We start from the raw sequence: 16,853 nt of genomic DNA on the forward strand, positions 1-16,853 counted from the left end.
TGGCTGGTCCATATCTACTCAGAACAGAAACAAAGCTCACTCTGAAGAAAACATTCAAACAGCTTCTGATATTGATACCTGAAGCCTGTCCCTTCTCAATCTTTCTGTTTGCTATGTTTTAATACTTGAACGTTACCACATGTCTTTATGTGCATAGGGTTTTATTTAATGGGATTTAGCACTAGCTAAGGACAAAGATATTTTCTTCCTGAAAACTGGAGGCTTATTACATTGGCATTAATAATAATTGAGGCAAACCTGAAGTATTGTTAAAAAAAAAAAAGTCTCTCAAACTTCTTTTACTTCTGAGAAACATGCTTTTGAAATCTAATGAATGTTTTTAGCTCTCCTAAGGAAAAAAAAAGAAGAAAAGAAATGAGCAGCCTAAAATTTAGCATAGAAGGATTTATTTGACATTACTTGGAATAAATAGCTATTTGGCTGGCATTAAAGTTTCTACAGTGTCCGCAGGACTTGTTGTATTTTAAATAGATTTTACAGTTGAGGGTTTAAGCAGAAAAAGAAAGGAAATATCCTGGGAAACTAAGTATTTTTCTGTTACTAATCTCTGAATCACTTCTTTTTTCAATCAAGAAATGAACTGCCAATGTATATTCTTACAAAAGTAAACAAACTCCTGTTGAATTATACAATACTGTGCATAAGCAAGGGCATGAGAGTTTGAATGGTGATAAAAGATTCCAGCATCCCATTTATTGTCTCAGGAACACAGATGGGTGTAAAACCATAAAAATTCTGGTAGTGCTGTGACCTGAGCTCCTTTACATGAACAACTCACAGAGCACCAGTTTGGTTAGTGCACCGGTTTGTAGGCAGCTGTCCTCCTGGCAGACTGTAGGTATGTGTTACTGTCAACACACCAGAAAATGGGACTGAGCCTTGTGATAAAGACAAACAAGACACTGAGCTAGTACTATTGTGACAATACTGACTAATGGTCTTTTTTTGGTGCCTGCTTATTATTTCCTTTGTTTATTATTCCTTTATTTGTTAATCCTTGATTTATTTTAAGATGAGATGTGATGGCCTCAAGTTACACCAGGAGAGGTTCAGGTAGGATAACAGGAAAAATTTATTCAGAAATAGTGGCAGTACATTGGAACGGGAATTGGAACTTTTGCCCAGAAAAGTGATGGTGTCACTGCCCCTGGAGGCTTTCAAGAAATGTATAGATATGGCACTGAGGGCCACGGTGTGGGTGGGCTGGTGGTTGGACTTGATGATCTTAGAAATCCTTTCCAACCTTAATGATCCAATGAATCTGTGATTATTGAGGCTTGGTACCTTTCCCCATAGTTTGAACAAGTGAACTAAAGCATCAACAAAGAATCTTCCCATTTATGCTTTTATGTATGAAAGCAATGTATACATGGGTCCTCCATCTCACTAGCTGAAGTTGGAAAACATGACTTGTCTGCAATGCAGTGGATCAGAAAAAAAAATAATAATAATAATCAGTAGATGCTATCATTAGCAATTTTACTATTTTAAGCTAGTTGCAGTTTTGTGCAGGGCTTGAAACCTCCTGGGGCTTGCCAAACTACAACATGGCAGTAGCACAACAGAGGATAAATGAGGAAATAAGCTTTACCAATTTCCAGCATAACTAAGAAGGTCTTTGTCCACTGCATCCCTCCCACCTTAGATACCCATCAAGTGGATTTATCTTCATTTATTAAGTGGATCTATCTCCCCTCATTTTGTTTTGTTTTTTCACTACACTGAGACATGGGTTATTAAACTTCTAATGCTCTAAAGGTTTCCCTCTGCCTACCATGCATGTGACTACAGCTTTTCAGTAATATAAAACTCATATACTTCCCAGTTCTTCTCCACTTACTCTCTAAGGAGAATAGGATCCATTATTTATTGTGAAAAAGAATGATCACAAAGCTAACCTTTCGCTTTCCTAATTACTTTTTTCTGCCAGCACCAATTACTGTAATTATACACTAATACCAGTTCCCACAAGGAAATCCCTTTCAGCTCATAGACCGTGAAGTTCACTCCATTCAGAAAAGCCTGTGAAAGATGCTGGAATCATTAAAGACACTTTACAGAGATGGTTGGAGCTACACTTGAATAGTACCTATCTAAACCCAGCCAATGTGTAGTTAGCCATTCTGCATGCTCATTGCGCAGAGAGGTATGAGCTAGACAGACTGAAGCTCAGATACAAGCATGAGAAGCTCTTGTTTATCTTTCTAAAGATCTTCAGTCCCCAAAAGTTGATCAGTACCTTTAGAGCCAAGTCTACTTTCACAACTCCGCGTGGAGTGGCTCCCTAAATTGCTTGTGATCAGTGGGAAGTTTCTTCAGCTTTCTGCTTCCCTTTCTTATATTTTCTGTGAAAACACAGAACTTCCTGTCCTCTTCTTTCTCAGCTTTCACGTCTCTACTAACTATTGACTGTTTCCCTATCCTTCCATCCTTCAATACATTTGGTATGTTGGTGGGATGTGTTTTTGCCTCCATCTCTCTATACAAACAGCTTTTTTGAGTTCACATAGCTCTCAGTTTCTTCCAAAGAGCGCTCGGCATCTGATTAAAATTAGCAAGAAAGCGGACACATGCTTCTGCTTTTGGAGCTTCTACAGGACTAATGGCTAAAATGGCAGCAGCGGTGCAATTGGGAACACTAGAATAAAGCATTTTCCATCACACTTCATTTCAGTGCTGAGCTCATGTGATTAAGGGTTCTTTTTAGAGTGACAGTACATGAAGTGAGTGAAAAATCTGTGTTCGCTGAATAGACAGCATATGCTCCCTGTCACCTGCTGGAAGATGCCCACAGCTGCCAAATGTTAAGAGAAATAAAACACTCCATGCACCCAAAGTCAACAAAATCCTCTAATAACTCACCAGCTATGGATATGTTTCTGTCACATGCCAACTTTTTAATGAAGCATATTTGTCTGACAGCTACTTTACCTCCCTGACTGTGGGCTGTGATCTGGGGGGCCACAAGTGCGATTAGAAAGTGATATCATTTTCTAGGGCCTGCCATTCTCCCCCACACTCTGATATGAAACCAGCAAAGCCTTTCTGTTTTACATCCGACCCTGACAAGGTTGTTTCTCATTTCCTCTCCACTTTTTCTTTTCTACTAATCCTTCCTGAAAACATTTCTGCTGAATAAATTGGATCCAGTTTTCAATTGGCATCTTCCTGGTGTTTTTGCTTGTGATTGTGATTGGGTAAGATCCTTTTAAAGGTATGAGGGAGATGATTTCTCCTCTGATGATGTAGCAACTATCATCTTTCCTTCGGTTACCATTCCATGCCTCTGTGTTCTCCTGGAGTGTAGCTGCTCTGCCTGCTATGATGGTGTGGTCTGATGAATGCCATGCTTCAGAGACACTTCAGCAAATCAGCCTTCCTCAGTGAGATGCTGAAAAGCAGAGTCAAGAAATGAGGCAACATATTTATATGGGTCACTCAAAAAAGCCTGTTTTTTTTCTCTGTAGAGTGTCATCTTGACATAAAAGTGAGGTATGAATGATCATTTATTCACAGAAATCTTCCACTTCTATCTCAGAATAAGAAAAGGACAAAAAAAAAAAAAAAAAAGGCAACTGCAAGAATTCAAGTCAATTCAACACTTATCATAGAATCATAGAATATTTTGATTTGGAAGGAACCCTTAAAAGCCATCTAGTACAACTGCCCTGTAATGAATAGGGATGCCTATAGCTCCATCAGGTGCTTAGAGCCCATTCCAGCCTGACCTTAAGTGTCTCCAAGGACAGAGCATCCATCACCACTGTGGGCAACCTGTGCCAGCACCTCACCACCCTTATTGTAAAAAACTTCTTCCTTATATTCAATCTAAATCTCCCCTCTTTTAATTTGAAACCATTTCTCCTTGTCCTGTCACAACAGAGTGTCTCTAGAGGTCTGGGACAGTGGTCTTGCAGTCTCCAGTAATGCTATACTGTGTTCCTTCTTAAAAACAAAAATATCTCCCAAGACTAGCAGACTCTCTTTTAAAAGCTAAAGCCACCATACCAATACTCTTACAAGCCATATTAATTTTATACAACAGCTGAAAACAGAGCATAAAATATGTTTTGCAAGATGAAACTAGTCCTAAATTTCAGAATGGCAGTGGTCTCCAGCAGAAGTTGGAGTATTATTTGCTTTCTTCTCCCTTCATCTATATGACTACTACAAATTAATTCATACTGAAGAAATGACATACTGAAATCCGTGAAAAAATAGATTTGTACTCATTTTTAAAATTATAACTGCATGCTCACTTCCTGATTCTCATTAAACTGCCCTCTTTATGAGACCTCCACCAATAAAATGCCACATTCAGTAATGTGCACTGTTAAATGTCACATTAGCATCCCTTGACCTTCTTGTACTGACAGGATGTGGCTGAGTGCCTGCTGTTACAGGCAGCCTGCAGTGGGACACACACAGGGCACCAGTAAAAAACCACTTCAGCAGTGAAGACATTAAATGATTTGCAGAAGTTCACTGCTCACACAGGGCTTGTGGAGAGAAAAGAGAGCAGGCTGGTTGCAATCCAGATGCAGTTGACACAGAGCCTTCCAGAGAGGCAGGCTTGATCACTAGGAACCCAAAAAGCAAGCAAGAAAGCCAAGTCTGCCGAGTGACAGAGAAGAAGCAAAACATCACTTTGTCATAAGATCAAGAAGCCACTCTTGCTCAGTTAAAAGACTGCCTTCAAGATGTCCTGACCAGACTTGTTTTCCTTCTTAAAACATTCACTACAGAAAACTTTCAACCACTGTCAGGAGGACAGGAATAAAAATAATTGTGCTCTTCTATCAATCAAGTGATGTTTTTCTGAGAAAAGCTACAGGGGATGTGAACATCACAATGCTTCAGATTTTGTCCACTCAGGCTGGAGAGTCAGTTGGGAGAAAAGTAAAAACAGGTCCAGCCTTCGATCAGGAAATCCTATGGCATGAAAGGATGAAAAAAACACAACAGAATTCAACAGGATAATTTAATATAAGGCTATTAAAGGGAATTCTTTAGTCTAGCTTAATAGCTGGTTTCCTAAGACTGTTGAAATTCCATTCTGTTGCAGTAATTTCCATACATAGATGAAATCTTTATTTCTGTGCAGTCTTATCAATTTCACTGTTCTCTCATTCTTCATTAAACGAACACTAAATGAAAACAACACAGCGAAACTGCTCTGGGGAAAACAGCAGTTACTAATCATTGCTGCTCCCGGTACTTCTCCATATCACACAGAGAGGAAAGTAGCTTTCAGACAAATATGCCACATTAAAGAACCAGCATGTGGTTTCAAGATACTCAGAGGCTAGTTTTATTTTGGGATGGGGGTTGCTGGGGTGTGAGTGAAGGAGGGGAGAGAGGGTTTTTTTTCCCATTACTTCTGGGATAATCACGTGGAAGAGGTGGCACTGGGCCAAAATTTCAGAGAATCCAAAATTTTTCTACTAAATTTCCAGGTCCTGATAATACACTGCACACTGCATTGACAGGATCATGTGAGTAAACACAAGTTCTTGCTTGCAATCTGGATATTCTAGTCCCTGAAATGTCATACATTCACCTCCGTGTCCTGTCATATAATCACCTCCGCTGGAAAAGGTGAACATCCAAAGGTCCTCTGAGGCCCAGACCTAGGAGACAACTCAGCATATAATGAAATCTGTCCTGTGCTACAGCATGGCTCTCAGGGGACCTGCCTTCAGGACAGCCTGGACTCTGAACAATGCCAGCTGGCTCTCCAGTGCCACCACACAAAGATGCAGGGTCTGGCCCAATGAACTGACAGAATTGCCCTGAAGGCTGCATGTCTGGAAACACTTGATCAGAGCCATCTGTTGACAGAGGAAAAAAAAATAAAAAAATCCAAAAAGTTCAGAATTTGAGTTAGAGATTTGGAAAAACTGACTTGGTACTGCGTCTTCATCATGGTCTCATGCTTGCTTCTAATTCGTACATCATTCTTTTTACAGTGCCTTGAGCCAACAACAACAAAAAATTTGAAGGCAATAACCAGATTTAGGCATATCTCTGTCCATTGACAAGTTCAAGCAGCAAAGCCAGAATGAAACAGCTGCAACTCTTCTTAGATTAAAAGCTCTGTTTCTAGGAATGTATTCTCTTTTAGAAACACATTATCTCAACTACATCTTAAAAATATATATGTAGATTTCATTCTATAAAGAGCCTGCACTCACCTCCGATATTCCAAAAATGTGGGTCCAGAAGTGATGACTGTGCATACTGTGAATCAAAGTCCCCATTTTAGCACAGGGAAAATGGTCCCTAAAAGGCGGTATTCAAAAAGCAATAGGAGTAAGATTCATCCCTAGGAAGAGAAGCAGTGCAAAATTTATCAGATTGCCACAAACAAAAGACGTCCACAGCACTATGCCCACTGCTGACCATCTACTGCTGAATTTTAGTTCTGCATGATTATGAAAGCAAACCAAAGTCTTGTTCGCTGGCTACTAAAGAAAGCAAAACAAAACAAACAGAAATATCCAATAGTACTAATAATAAAATAATAAACCAATTATTTTGGTTTATAAATTGTACCTTCAAGAATGAAGAGTGATGCAACATGCAAAAACCTTCCTTTGTCTGCATGGTATCATAAATAACAAAGCAAGAACTGGAGTGAGAAGTTGGTTATTATATCTGAACATCAGACATAGGACCTCACTGCTGCTGATTGTCTGCAGAGATGGGTGTGAGTTACTGCTTATTGCATATAGTCAGGTTTTAACTTAAGTACACACACTTATTCTTCATGACAAAAGGAATTTACTTTGCTGAATAAACTGTTATTTAAAAAAAAAGGCAAAAAAGGAAGATGGATTTTTATGTTCTGCAAGAATATAAGCTCTAGGCATTGCAGCTCTGTGAGCAGAGCTTGTGTAGCACACAGACTGCAGAGTTCCAAATGAGATCACTTTTCCTCACCCTGCAAGGGAGGAGGATGGGTGAGGTGAGCCAGAGGCCGGACAGATGTGAGTCAGTAGTGCAGAGGGGGAATAGGATGGAAAGACAGAACAGTCAAACATGGAACACGCACAGAGGACTGAAGCACTGCAAATTATCATAATCAGTACTTTTTTTCTCTCACATACCAACACCTTCATATTGGACAGGCCAAGACTCATAACGCTGTTGGCAAACACTTTTTTAAAAGAAAAACTGAGCAGCTGCAAGTCTTAACACATCAAGGGAGAGAAGAAAAACAAAACAAAACCAACAAATCAAATATCTCCAGATTTCAACAGTCTTGAATATAATATTCACTAGGAATCAAACCTGCCGTGGCTGACTTAACTGATGAACTTGATAGAGTGTGAGGGAGTGGCCTCAAAATATACCAGGCGAGATTGAGATTTGATATTTGGAAGGATATCTTCCCAGAAAGAGGTGTCAGGCACTGGAATGGACTGCCCAGGGAAGTGGCTGAGTCACTGTCCCTACAGAAAACTGTAGATGTGGCACTGAGGGACGTGGTTACTGGGCATGGTGGGGATGGCTTGGTGGTTCCGTTTGGTGACCTTGGTGGTCTTTTCCAACATTAATGATTCCATTATTCTAGAAAGATAGGCTAAGTTGAGAACTTCAGACCAGAATATAGAACTGCATTAAGGTAAGATCCTGCCCTTTGGAAGCACAGATATGGCAGCAAAAATTAGCCCTTGAGACCCCTGAGGATCCCAGAAAGCATGGCTGATCAAAGATGAAATCACATCTCCAGTTCATACACAGTATATCAATAGCCTGTAAGTTTGGGCAAACATAATAACAGGTCTTTGGCAATCAATAAAAACGGTCCTATTAAACAGAGGACTATGAGAGTCCTCATCTGTGCAGTGTTCCCATGGTCTGGAACCCTGTGCTGACACTTCTAGACATCCCCCTCGCACACAAATTCCCCTCACACCTCTAGGCACCTTGCCCACAGCAACAGTTTTCTTAAACGCACCTGGGATATGCACTCCAAAGTAGGAGGAATGCTATCACAGAGTTTTCATCCCATTTTGCATGATGTTGGACGCTTCTTACTGGTAATATCAGACCCTTCTCAAATATGTTGTACACACCGTGATGCTTGTAGCAGTGAGATTCAATACTATCTTCACAGTACTGTTTCAAACTTCTGTGCCATTTTCTTATTTCTCCACCATTAAATTTAACTGACTCTAATATTATGAGATTACTTAAATAAAACATGAGAATGACCTACTTTCCTCATTTTCATTTTTGGTTCTTTTATAATATTCCCTCTTCTCTCCCTCTGACTTTTAAGGTTTTCTCATGTTTTCATCAGGAACATCCTGCTCTCTTAAAAAATAAACCATTAACTGTCCATATGTAAGAATCCATATGCAGGATCACGATGGGAACATTCTGCAAGGATAAATGATACAGCTACAATTAATTTCACTCCTATCTTATTGCCTGTTCTCTATGCTCATACCTTTATATTTTATTAAGGTGCATTGAATGGGCATGTTAATCACAGCTCTGCCTTTTTGATGACATTTGGAAAACGTTATGGTTGAGTTTGCCCAGCTGCAATACAGAGATTGCATGACTTCTGAGTATAAAAACTTGTCTTTAAACACTAGAACGTACATAAAGCTACACTGTGGAACGAGGCTTTCTGTTTGCTGGTGTGCCAGTGCAAGCCCTCTCATTCATCCACCCTGGAGCTGTGCCTCACAGAGATGAAAGCACAGAAGTCACTTTCTTCCAGAGAACTTCTCTGGCAAGAGATTTCAACCTCTGGCATAACACTCTGTCACAGCAACCAACTATCCTGCAAATCCAGAGGCTAGCACATCTGGATGACCTTGTAGGCCACCCAAGTCACAGTGATGTCCTAGAGGAGATAGTTGAGATTCCTAGCAAGGCTGTCAAACCAAATGTTAGAGGCAATGTCAATCCTGACAACACCTCTCCTCCAGTAGTTTTCTGATTTTCTGTTTCAGCTCAATTAAAACAGCCTTTGCATTTGTTGTGGTTTAACATGGCAGATGGCGGAGCACCATACAGTCATTTGCTCACTCCCCCTTTTCCAGTGCAATGGGGGAGAGAACTGGGAAAGAAGAAGTAAAACTCGTGGGTAAAGATGAATTTATTTACAAAGAGAGAGAAAAGGAGGATAATAGTTATATATGTACACAACAAATGATGCAAAAGCAATTGCTCGTCACCTCCCCGATCAATGCCCAGATCACCCCATGAGCAGTGGAAGAGAGCAAGATCAACCCTCACCCCCTTCAAAACTCCTTCTTCATGATGTCACAAAGCATGGAAATTTCATGAGCCTGCTAACATGTTGGTGGCTACACATCACTTATTTCAATACAGATGTCACAGGGACTCCACTGGCATTAAGTGATCCTTCTGGATATGCACTGAGGAGACAAAGAAGGATTCTCTTCTATGGACTTTCTAGTTCTTAATTAAAACTCTGGCTATAGAATAAACTTACAAATTGCTCCTTGTTGACCTGTAAAAAAAAAAAAATGGAGCAAAACCTTATCTTCTTCTCTTTTTACAATATGCCAGCATTTGCCATTTCTATTTGTAGCTTCCACTCTTTCAAAAAGGAAGACATTTCTTTCCTCTGCAAACACCTGATGTAACACAGCACACAGCACAGGGAATAAATACATCCATTATTGCCGTAGCTAGCTAAACACTGCTCATTTGCTCTTGTGCCCTAAAGAAAACACAGTTATATTCATTCACAGAGAATGGCTGTATTCATGGCACTTGGTGTGCTGTTTTTATTTCAACTCTATAGTCACATTCTATATTTTCAACATTAGGAGAGGGAGAAGAAGAACTTTTTCAATGGAATTTGTGTCCTATTTCCCAGGACCACATTAAACTAAGGACACTATCCAGCAATTATTTGAGAGAAACAGAGAAATGTGGGATTTAAAATGTGTTTTGAGTTTTACAGAAGGCTGTTTGGTGCACTTCAGATGAGCTACTTAGACAGCTAATTCTCTTCTATGATTTTGTTGGTTTCCTACAATTCAGACAATTCCATGTACTAGGTAAATGTAGCTCAAATGTTAACACTCAGTGCATAAGCTAACCAGTATGACTACTAGGACATCTACTTTTTGAATGTCTTACAGACCACGGAGCACAAGTGCTGCACTGACCTATTTCACAGATTTCACTCCCAGTAAAGAGAGAGCTGAATCAGAAGTACAAGTTTCAAAAAACTGCGGGAAACAAACCACACACTTTCATTTCAGTATTTTTTTTTACAGTGGCTCCTGAAGGATTTATGTTCATAACCTCAGGGTTAGCCTTATAACCTCAGAGTTCCCTTAAGATTTTATTATTTTGTCTTCTTACACCAAGCAGTTACTGTGCAATGAATGAATGACAAAATATTAATGGCTCCAAACTTGCTCTCAAATTATACTAGTGTAACTACTGTTTTAAAGCACTGCTGTCATTTCAAAGCAATTTTATCAAAACCTTGATTTGTACTTTAACAGAAAGACAAAATGTGGGACCTTCATGATTAGGATGAAACACGGTACGATTATAGTTGATTTTAGCTTCAGGACCAGATTAGGTAACCATTCTGCAACTCCAGCAGCACAAGCCCTTTCATAAGATTACAAACAACTTTTAGAAAATACCTATATTTATTTCAGCACAGAACGCACAAGTGAAGTGATTCCAAATGTCATTCACTAAGACATCAGTTTTATCAATTAAGAACAAAATAGAATAACAATTTCTTCCCTGAAAAACCTGTTTTCATCCATTCAACAAGAAACAGAAACAACGACAAAGGAAAAAAATTGAGTACAGTTTTAACATATTTTTGTGAGAAATATTTCTTAAACATCTCCACATTTCAGAGAAATACGAACTGCCACATAAAAGAATTAATTAATAGTCACAAAAGCAATTTTTGTCAGCCTGAAAAAAAGATCTATTAATATCTGTTCAAATACAAGTGTTTTCAAACGGTACCATGTATATTGTTCCTAACAGTACAGGTTTTTCTAAATGTGCTGGATCTTTACATGCACAGCGGGAAATCAGGTGGTACATATTTTTGGTATGCTAGTGCAAAAAGGATAGTTACTTGATTCAAAGAAAAAAGCACTGAGTGTGCAGTGTGAAAACCGATATAATTTACTGGAAAAGAAATGGCAATCCATGGGACAGGAAGAATATATTGGGTGCATAAAGCACTTGTATTGAATGCATTTCACAGCCATGTAGGCTTGTTGGTCTAGGGCCTAAGAGCAAAGTTTCTGTTGTCACACTCTTACAAATTTAGGAAGTACTCTAAAATATTGAATACTCTTTAAATAGTCATAAAATCACTATTTCCTTGTTTTCACTCACTAACAAATAAAAATTTTAATTCCACTGAAATAGGAGGAGCTAAGATTTCCCTCCATATACTCATCCCCTTTAGGATGGTTTCCCTCTGTAAGTGCAAAGCACCAGGAAGTCAGTATTCTGATGGGTTTTCAATCTTTGAACACAGGAACACAGAAAGTGAGCGCCAGACTTGTTTCTTGCTTCCTAGATAGCTTGTGACCCTAGCAGTCTTCTGGCAACTTCATCCACTCATCCCAACCCTGGTTTCTTTCATGCCTGCTATACAGGCAGGGAAAATGCCTTTCTTGCTGGAAGGAAGCATGCATGGTCGTGCAGATCTACCCACTGAAAGAAACACCGAGGGACAAATTGAGAGGCGAGGCTCTGCCTGCTTCAGCTGCTCCACATTCCCCATTTCTCCCCTTTCCTATCCAAACAAGAGGTCTCAAAAGTTATGAAAATATTGAACTCCAGTGCATTTCAATTTTTTAATAAATGGAAGGGAGGTGTTGGGAGCAGGGGAGTTTTGGCAGTTGGCAAAACACAGCACCACGCGCTAACAGGGAGGACTCATCCAGCAAGCAAGAACAATAGCTTGCTTGTGCTGGGCTCCACCACACCACTGTCACACAGGAAGGGTATCTGAAGGTCACAAGGAGCACACTACTGCCCAACCATATTTTCACAGGAGAAGACGTAAACCTGATGGACTGAAGAAACATTACACATTGGACTGTACTGGGAGGCTGGTCATATACAATAAGGAGTTTGCAGCTACAGAGCACAAGGATTTAATGAGCTTCCCCGATTTCAAAGAAACCCCTTCATGTCAGCCAGGTTTGGGGTTTTTCTTTCTGACTCAGTGCTGTACGACAGCACCTCAGTTATAATTCTAATAATGCTTCACAATTGGCATTGCTAAACTTACTATTGCACAATTATGAAACCCAATTAATTGGATTTAAAAGGAAAAAAAGAAGTAATTCAAACATTTGCTGTTATGAATAGTGCTCCTAACCAGCCTACAGAATATTCTGAATTTGTGCTCACTCAGTATTTTATTGGCCTCTGGAACTGAACTGACACCTTTGTGAAGTTCTGTCTCACTCCCATAGGATTCAGCCTCAGGACGTGCCATTTGCAATCACTGGGTAGAAACACCCACTCAAACTCCCTTTCTTTCTCAGAATGATCTACAAAATTGGAAATGAGTAAACCATTCTCTACAACTGCAAAATGAGTTACATAAAAATTTTAATATTAAGAGGAACTTTGCGATGGTACATAGTCAGCAATATGAAAACACAGGAGCCAAAAATGGACCTGATCGGACAAGTTTTGTGTCACAGAGCCAACAAGGAGCTGATGTTCCTCTTGAAAAGAGTAGAAGCTCTCTATACTTCCTTCACACTACCAAGCCACAAATGACATACTTCCAAAATAGACTAAAGGCTGTAATAGTGAAGCAATATCTTCAAGTCATACAGCCTATCTTAAGATTGGAGAAAGAGCAGTGATGAGTCCATGCCCAATAAGAATTTTGTGAGAGGGTTTCTTTTTCTTGTAGTTTGGCTGAGAAGCTCTGACAGTGAGCATTTTTGCCTTTCTCCTCTTTGTCAGCTTATTGCCACTTAAACCTAGATACGAGGGAAAGAAAGTCAATCTTTGGGGTGATATTCTTCTCCTGGAGTTTCAGTAGTGCAAGTTAGACTCTCATTAGTCTTGGCCAAGGAGACATGGAAAGGTGGCCTCACATTTCTTTAGCCTTACTTTCATGAGACAGTTCATTAATACACACAACAGCACATTTAGTTCAGCAGTTGTCCAAATGCTCCAGCCTCCCATAGGATTGGCACCCTGCAATAGCCAACCCACCACTATTCTCTTAGCTTTAGGGCCCACTGCACAGCCTGTACAACAATACCAACAGAAGAGACACTGGTCAGCCACAGACTGGTAAGTGGCATTACATTACCTTCAGAATACCTAATTCTGACCTTTCCCACAGTTCTTCAGGCTTCTCCTCACACACCCACACCCTCCCACTTCTCTTTAGACAGGAATGAATTTTATTTAGAAGTGTTTAGTTTGAGGCACTCTCTTCTGTGAGGTAAATATGATGTACAGTTTTTCAAGTGACTAGCACTTCAAGCTTCTAAACCTCTAAACAGGTTTGTCAAAATAGGACTTAATACTTTAAGGTGTTTCAGGTGTCTAGAAATTATTCTCTCTTTTTTTTTTTTCTATCCTTGTTTCCTCCTCACAGGTTCATAATCGTTATCCATACAGGAGATTTTCAGTAACAAACACTGAAGAAAAAGAATAGAGACAGGAATTTGTTGGGGAAACACGTTGCTTGTGTGGGAATAGCTCTTTAAACATCTACACAAAATATTCAGACCTCTGTTTTCACATGTTCCAGATTTCTTTGGTACACAGTCATCATTACTCCACTGAAAGTACAGTTGTTTGGTCTCCAGCTTTGAAACGGAAAGCATGAGATCTATAGGATAAAGACCAATTTAACCAGAAGATATTTATCTCAGTAAAAATGTCTGTGTTGAGGACTGGAAAAGGATGAAGTGAAGGATGAGTCATAGTATCATCACACTTTCTCAGGTACAGAATGAATTTTTTTCTTTTACCTTCCAAAGCAAGTGCCTTCGCCATGATCAACTACTATGAGAAATAATTCTACTGTTAATAGCAGTTGTCTTAAGCTAGATGTGGGCAGTTTTTAGAAAACATCTTGCCTTTACAATTGATAAAATACAAAGTTTTTAAAGCATTTCAATGATTCTACAGCTACACTAGTTTCTATGCTTTGGACTCTTTATACTTGTATTACGTATATATTTTTCACGCTGCAACCTATGGTACATCTTTTATAGTTGCAAAAAAAAACCAACCTTACTTTCTAAATGTAATCAAGTAAAAATAAAAGATAAAGGATGTTTGTATAAATAGGTATCTGTACTGCATGCATTCCATGCGGAAAACAATCTGGGAAAAATAGCAGCTACCAGTCCCCTGGAAAATCTGTAGATGATGATTATATCCATGCTTTTTTACTTATTCAACTGAAAAAGAATCTCTTCCAAAAACTTCACTTACAACTAAATTAAGAAAATAAAAAGAAGAAGATTTATTTTATTCATTTCTGGTAGTTATTAAGGAATTATTTTTCCACCCCTTTTTCTATAGAAATGCAAATAGTGGCAAACATCATAAGAGCTTTTCCAGATACAAACACTGTAGATGAAATAATAGTTCTGGTTTCACAAAATGGTCTTTCTGGGGAAGTTTTAAATTATGGAGAAGGAATTTGGTCTTACTTGCACAGCTTTTGGTACACTTTGGTGGCAAATCCAAAAATCTGTAGGTACAATATGGAGAGTACAGAAATCAATTCATCAATTCCTCACAACTCTTTGTTAATATTACTATATCACATTACAATTGCAATATTCAACCATTCTAGAGATTCTGTAAATTTCTTAATTCCCCCTAAAGCAGCTGCCAATGCCAAGAGCTGGATGGCCAGCAGCTCTGAGCTATTTCTATGAACTACTGCCAACTATATGACAAGAAATACTAACCATTATAATTACAAAGATTTTAATTTAAAACACAGTTTGGCATTCACAAGTAACACTAAGGGTGTCAGAAACAGAAACCCTCCAAAACCAGGTGTTCAGATCAAAAATACAATTGTTCTGTGTTTTGTAAAAGTTACACTTCACTTTTGAGCCTGCTGACAGGAATATTCCTTTGATGTTTACACTACCATTAAGGTTTTGTAGAGAGGATGAAAAAGAATCAGAAATACATTGCCGGGAAATGAGTGCAAGATTTGCATGGTGGCACCATAAAGGACATGGCCTACAAGGGGCAACTTCATCTGAGCAGTTCAGAAGTTGAGTGGCAAATTTACATGGCTGCAGAAAGCCAAAGGCTAGAGCAATAGGATAATGGCTACCATGACACAGAAACGGGGAAATGGTATCAGCAAAAGGATCACTAAATATCCAGTGTTTTATTTTACAGTAGTCTCCACTTGCTCAGCTGAGTTACACAGTCACTGTAGGTACAAACTGCTTGAGACAGAAGGAAATGGAATATTTTACTGCTTTGGGGTTAAATGTTCCGTAATCCCTATGGTCATGGCTAACATTTAAAGTCTAAATTGTACCACTGAATAAAACAAATCAATCGACTCCAGGGCTGACAATCTGCTCATTAGACTGCAGAATTCCAGGCCAGATTACTTGAATGTGCTTAACTTTGAACTCTGAAACTTAATACAAAAGTACACTAAACAAAAGAAAAAACTGAAAATTTGCTGACAGATGATTATCCCTTGAGATCACATATTATACGAGAGACAGTATGGTGCAAGGATTTGTAAGCAAAAGCAAGTGCAAATCAGCTGGGAATAAAGTAGTTCACAATTACAGGATTCTTGAAGCACCACAACAGCATTTTAAAACCAAAATAAATAAAAACATTCTTCAGAGCTTCTCTGGTCTGGAGACTGAGATTTTCATTCATTTTTTTCCATGACTAGCAAGGGTCAGTAATAATGGTATAGATTAGCCAGTCTCTACCAGACTTACAAAAACAAATAATATGGAGGTGTATTTTGTCATCTTTTCCTAGAAGAAGGAATGATTTTGCATATCAGAAAATTTGTGCTCTGACTGCTTATGCAAAATGTGACTTAAATTATGGTTTCTCCACAATATTTCATTATCTCTGGTATTGAATCTGTGAAACTATGAGTTGGACATTCTTCTCTCTGAGCAGGTGACTACACACATAATAATTTACTAGTTCTTGAGAAGCTAGGACCCTCTCCAGAGAGTGACTTGGCATGGAACAGTCTCCCCAGGGTAGTGGTCAGTGCCCCAAGCTGTTGAGTTCAAGGAGTGTTTGGACAGCACTGTCAGACAGGGTTTGGACTTTGGAAGTTACTGTGTAAAGCCAGGGGTTGGACTTGATTATCCCCATGGATCCCTTCCAACTTTGGGATGTTCTATGGTTCTAAGCAGGATGTGCTTTTCATAGAATCATAGAATGGTTTGGGTTGGAAGGGATCATTAAGATCATCTAGTTCCAGTGTCCCACTAGACCAGGTTTTGCATTAGCAGATGACTTCTAAGGTCAGAGGAAGAATAATGTTGAAATAGTCAGCCCTTTTTAGGATTGTGTAGCTCCCTCCTCTTTCAAAAATTCCATCCCCAGGTACCTCGCCTCAGCTTTTGTGGAATTGAATTCTTAATTTAAAATTTAAAAAAAAGAAAAAGAAAAAAAAGAGGGAATAGAGAGAAAGATGTTAGCAGGACACCATCCTGTGTGAGGAGATAGGATGCCATTAGTTATACCTCGAGTGAAAATGCCCATCCTCATGATGAGTAAACTGAATCAGCAATTCCTAAAACTATTTTTCCTTCTTCCCTTCCCCTGACTCCCAAATT

The 16,853-nt window shown here is 39.1% G+C and overlaps 1 long non-coding RNA gene across 1 annotated transcript in view; it reads right to left on the reverse strand.

The window, feature by feature from the left end:
- Positions 1-681: 681 nt before the first annotated feature.
- LOC149912869 (uncharacterized) overlaps positions 682-16,853 on the reverse strand; it is a 42,883-nt gene continuing 26,711 nt past the window's right edge. Inside the window, exons 2-3 of the long non-coding RNA XR_016461598.1 lie at positions 6,216-6,346; positions 682-3,412 (exon numbers count right to left, since the gene is read on the reverse strand). This is a non-coding gene — a long non-coding RNA (uncharacterized LOC149912869). The remainder of the gene's footprint in view (positions 3,413-6,215; positions 6,347-16,853) is intronic.

Source organism: Phasianus colchicus, chromosome Z, assembly GCF_987193195.1.
Source record: "Phasianus colchicus chromosome Z, bPhaCol1.hap1.1, whole genome shotgun sequence".
NCBI lineage: Eukaryota > Metazoa > Chordata > Aves > Galliformes > Phasianidae > Phasianus > Phasianus colchicus.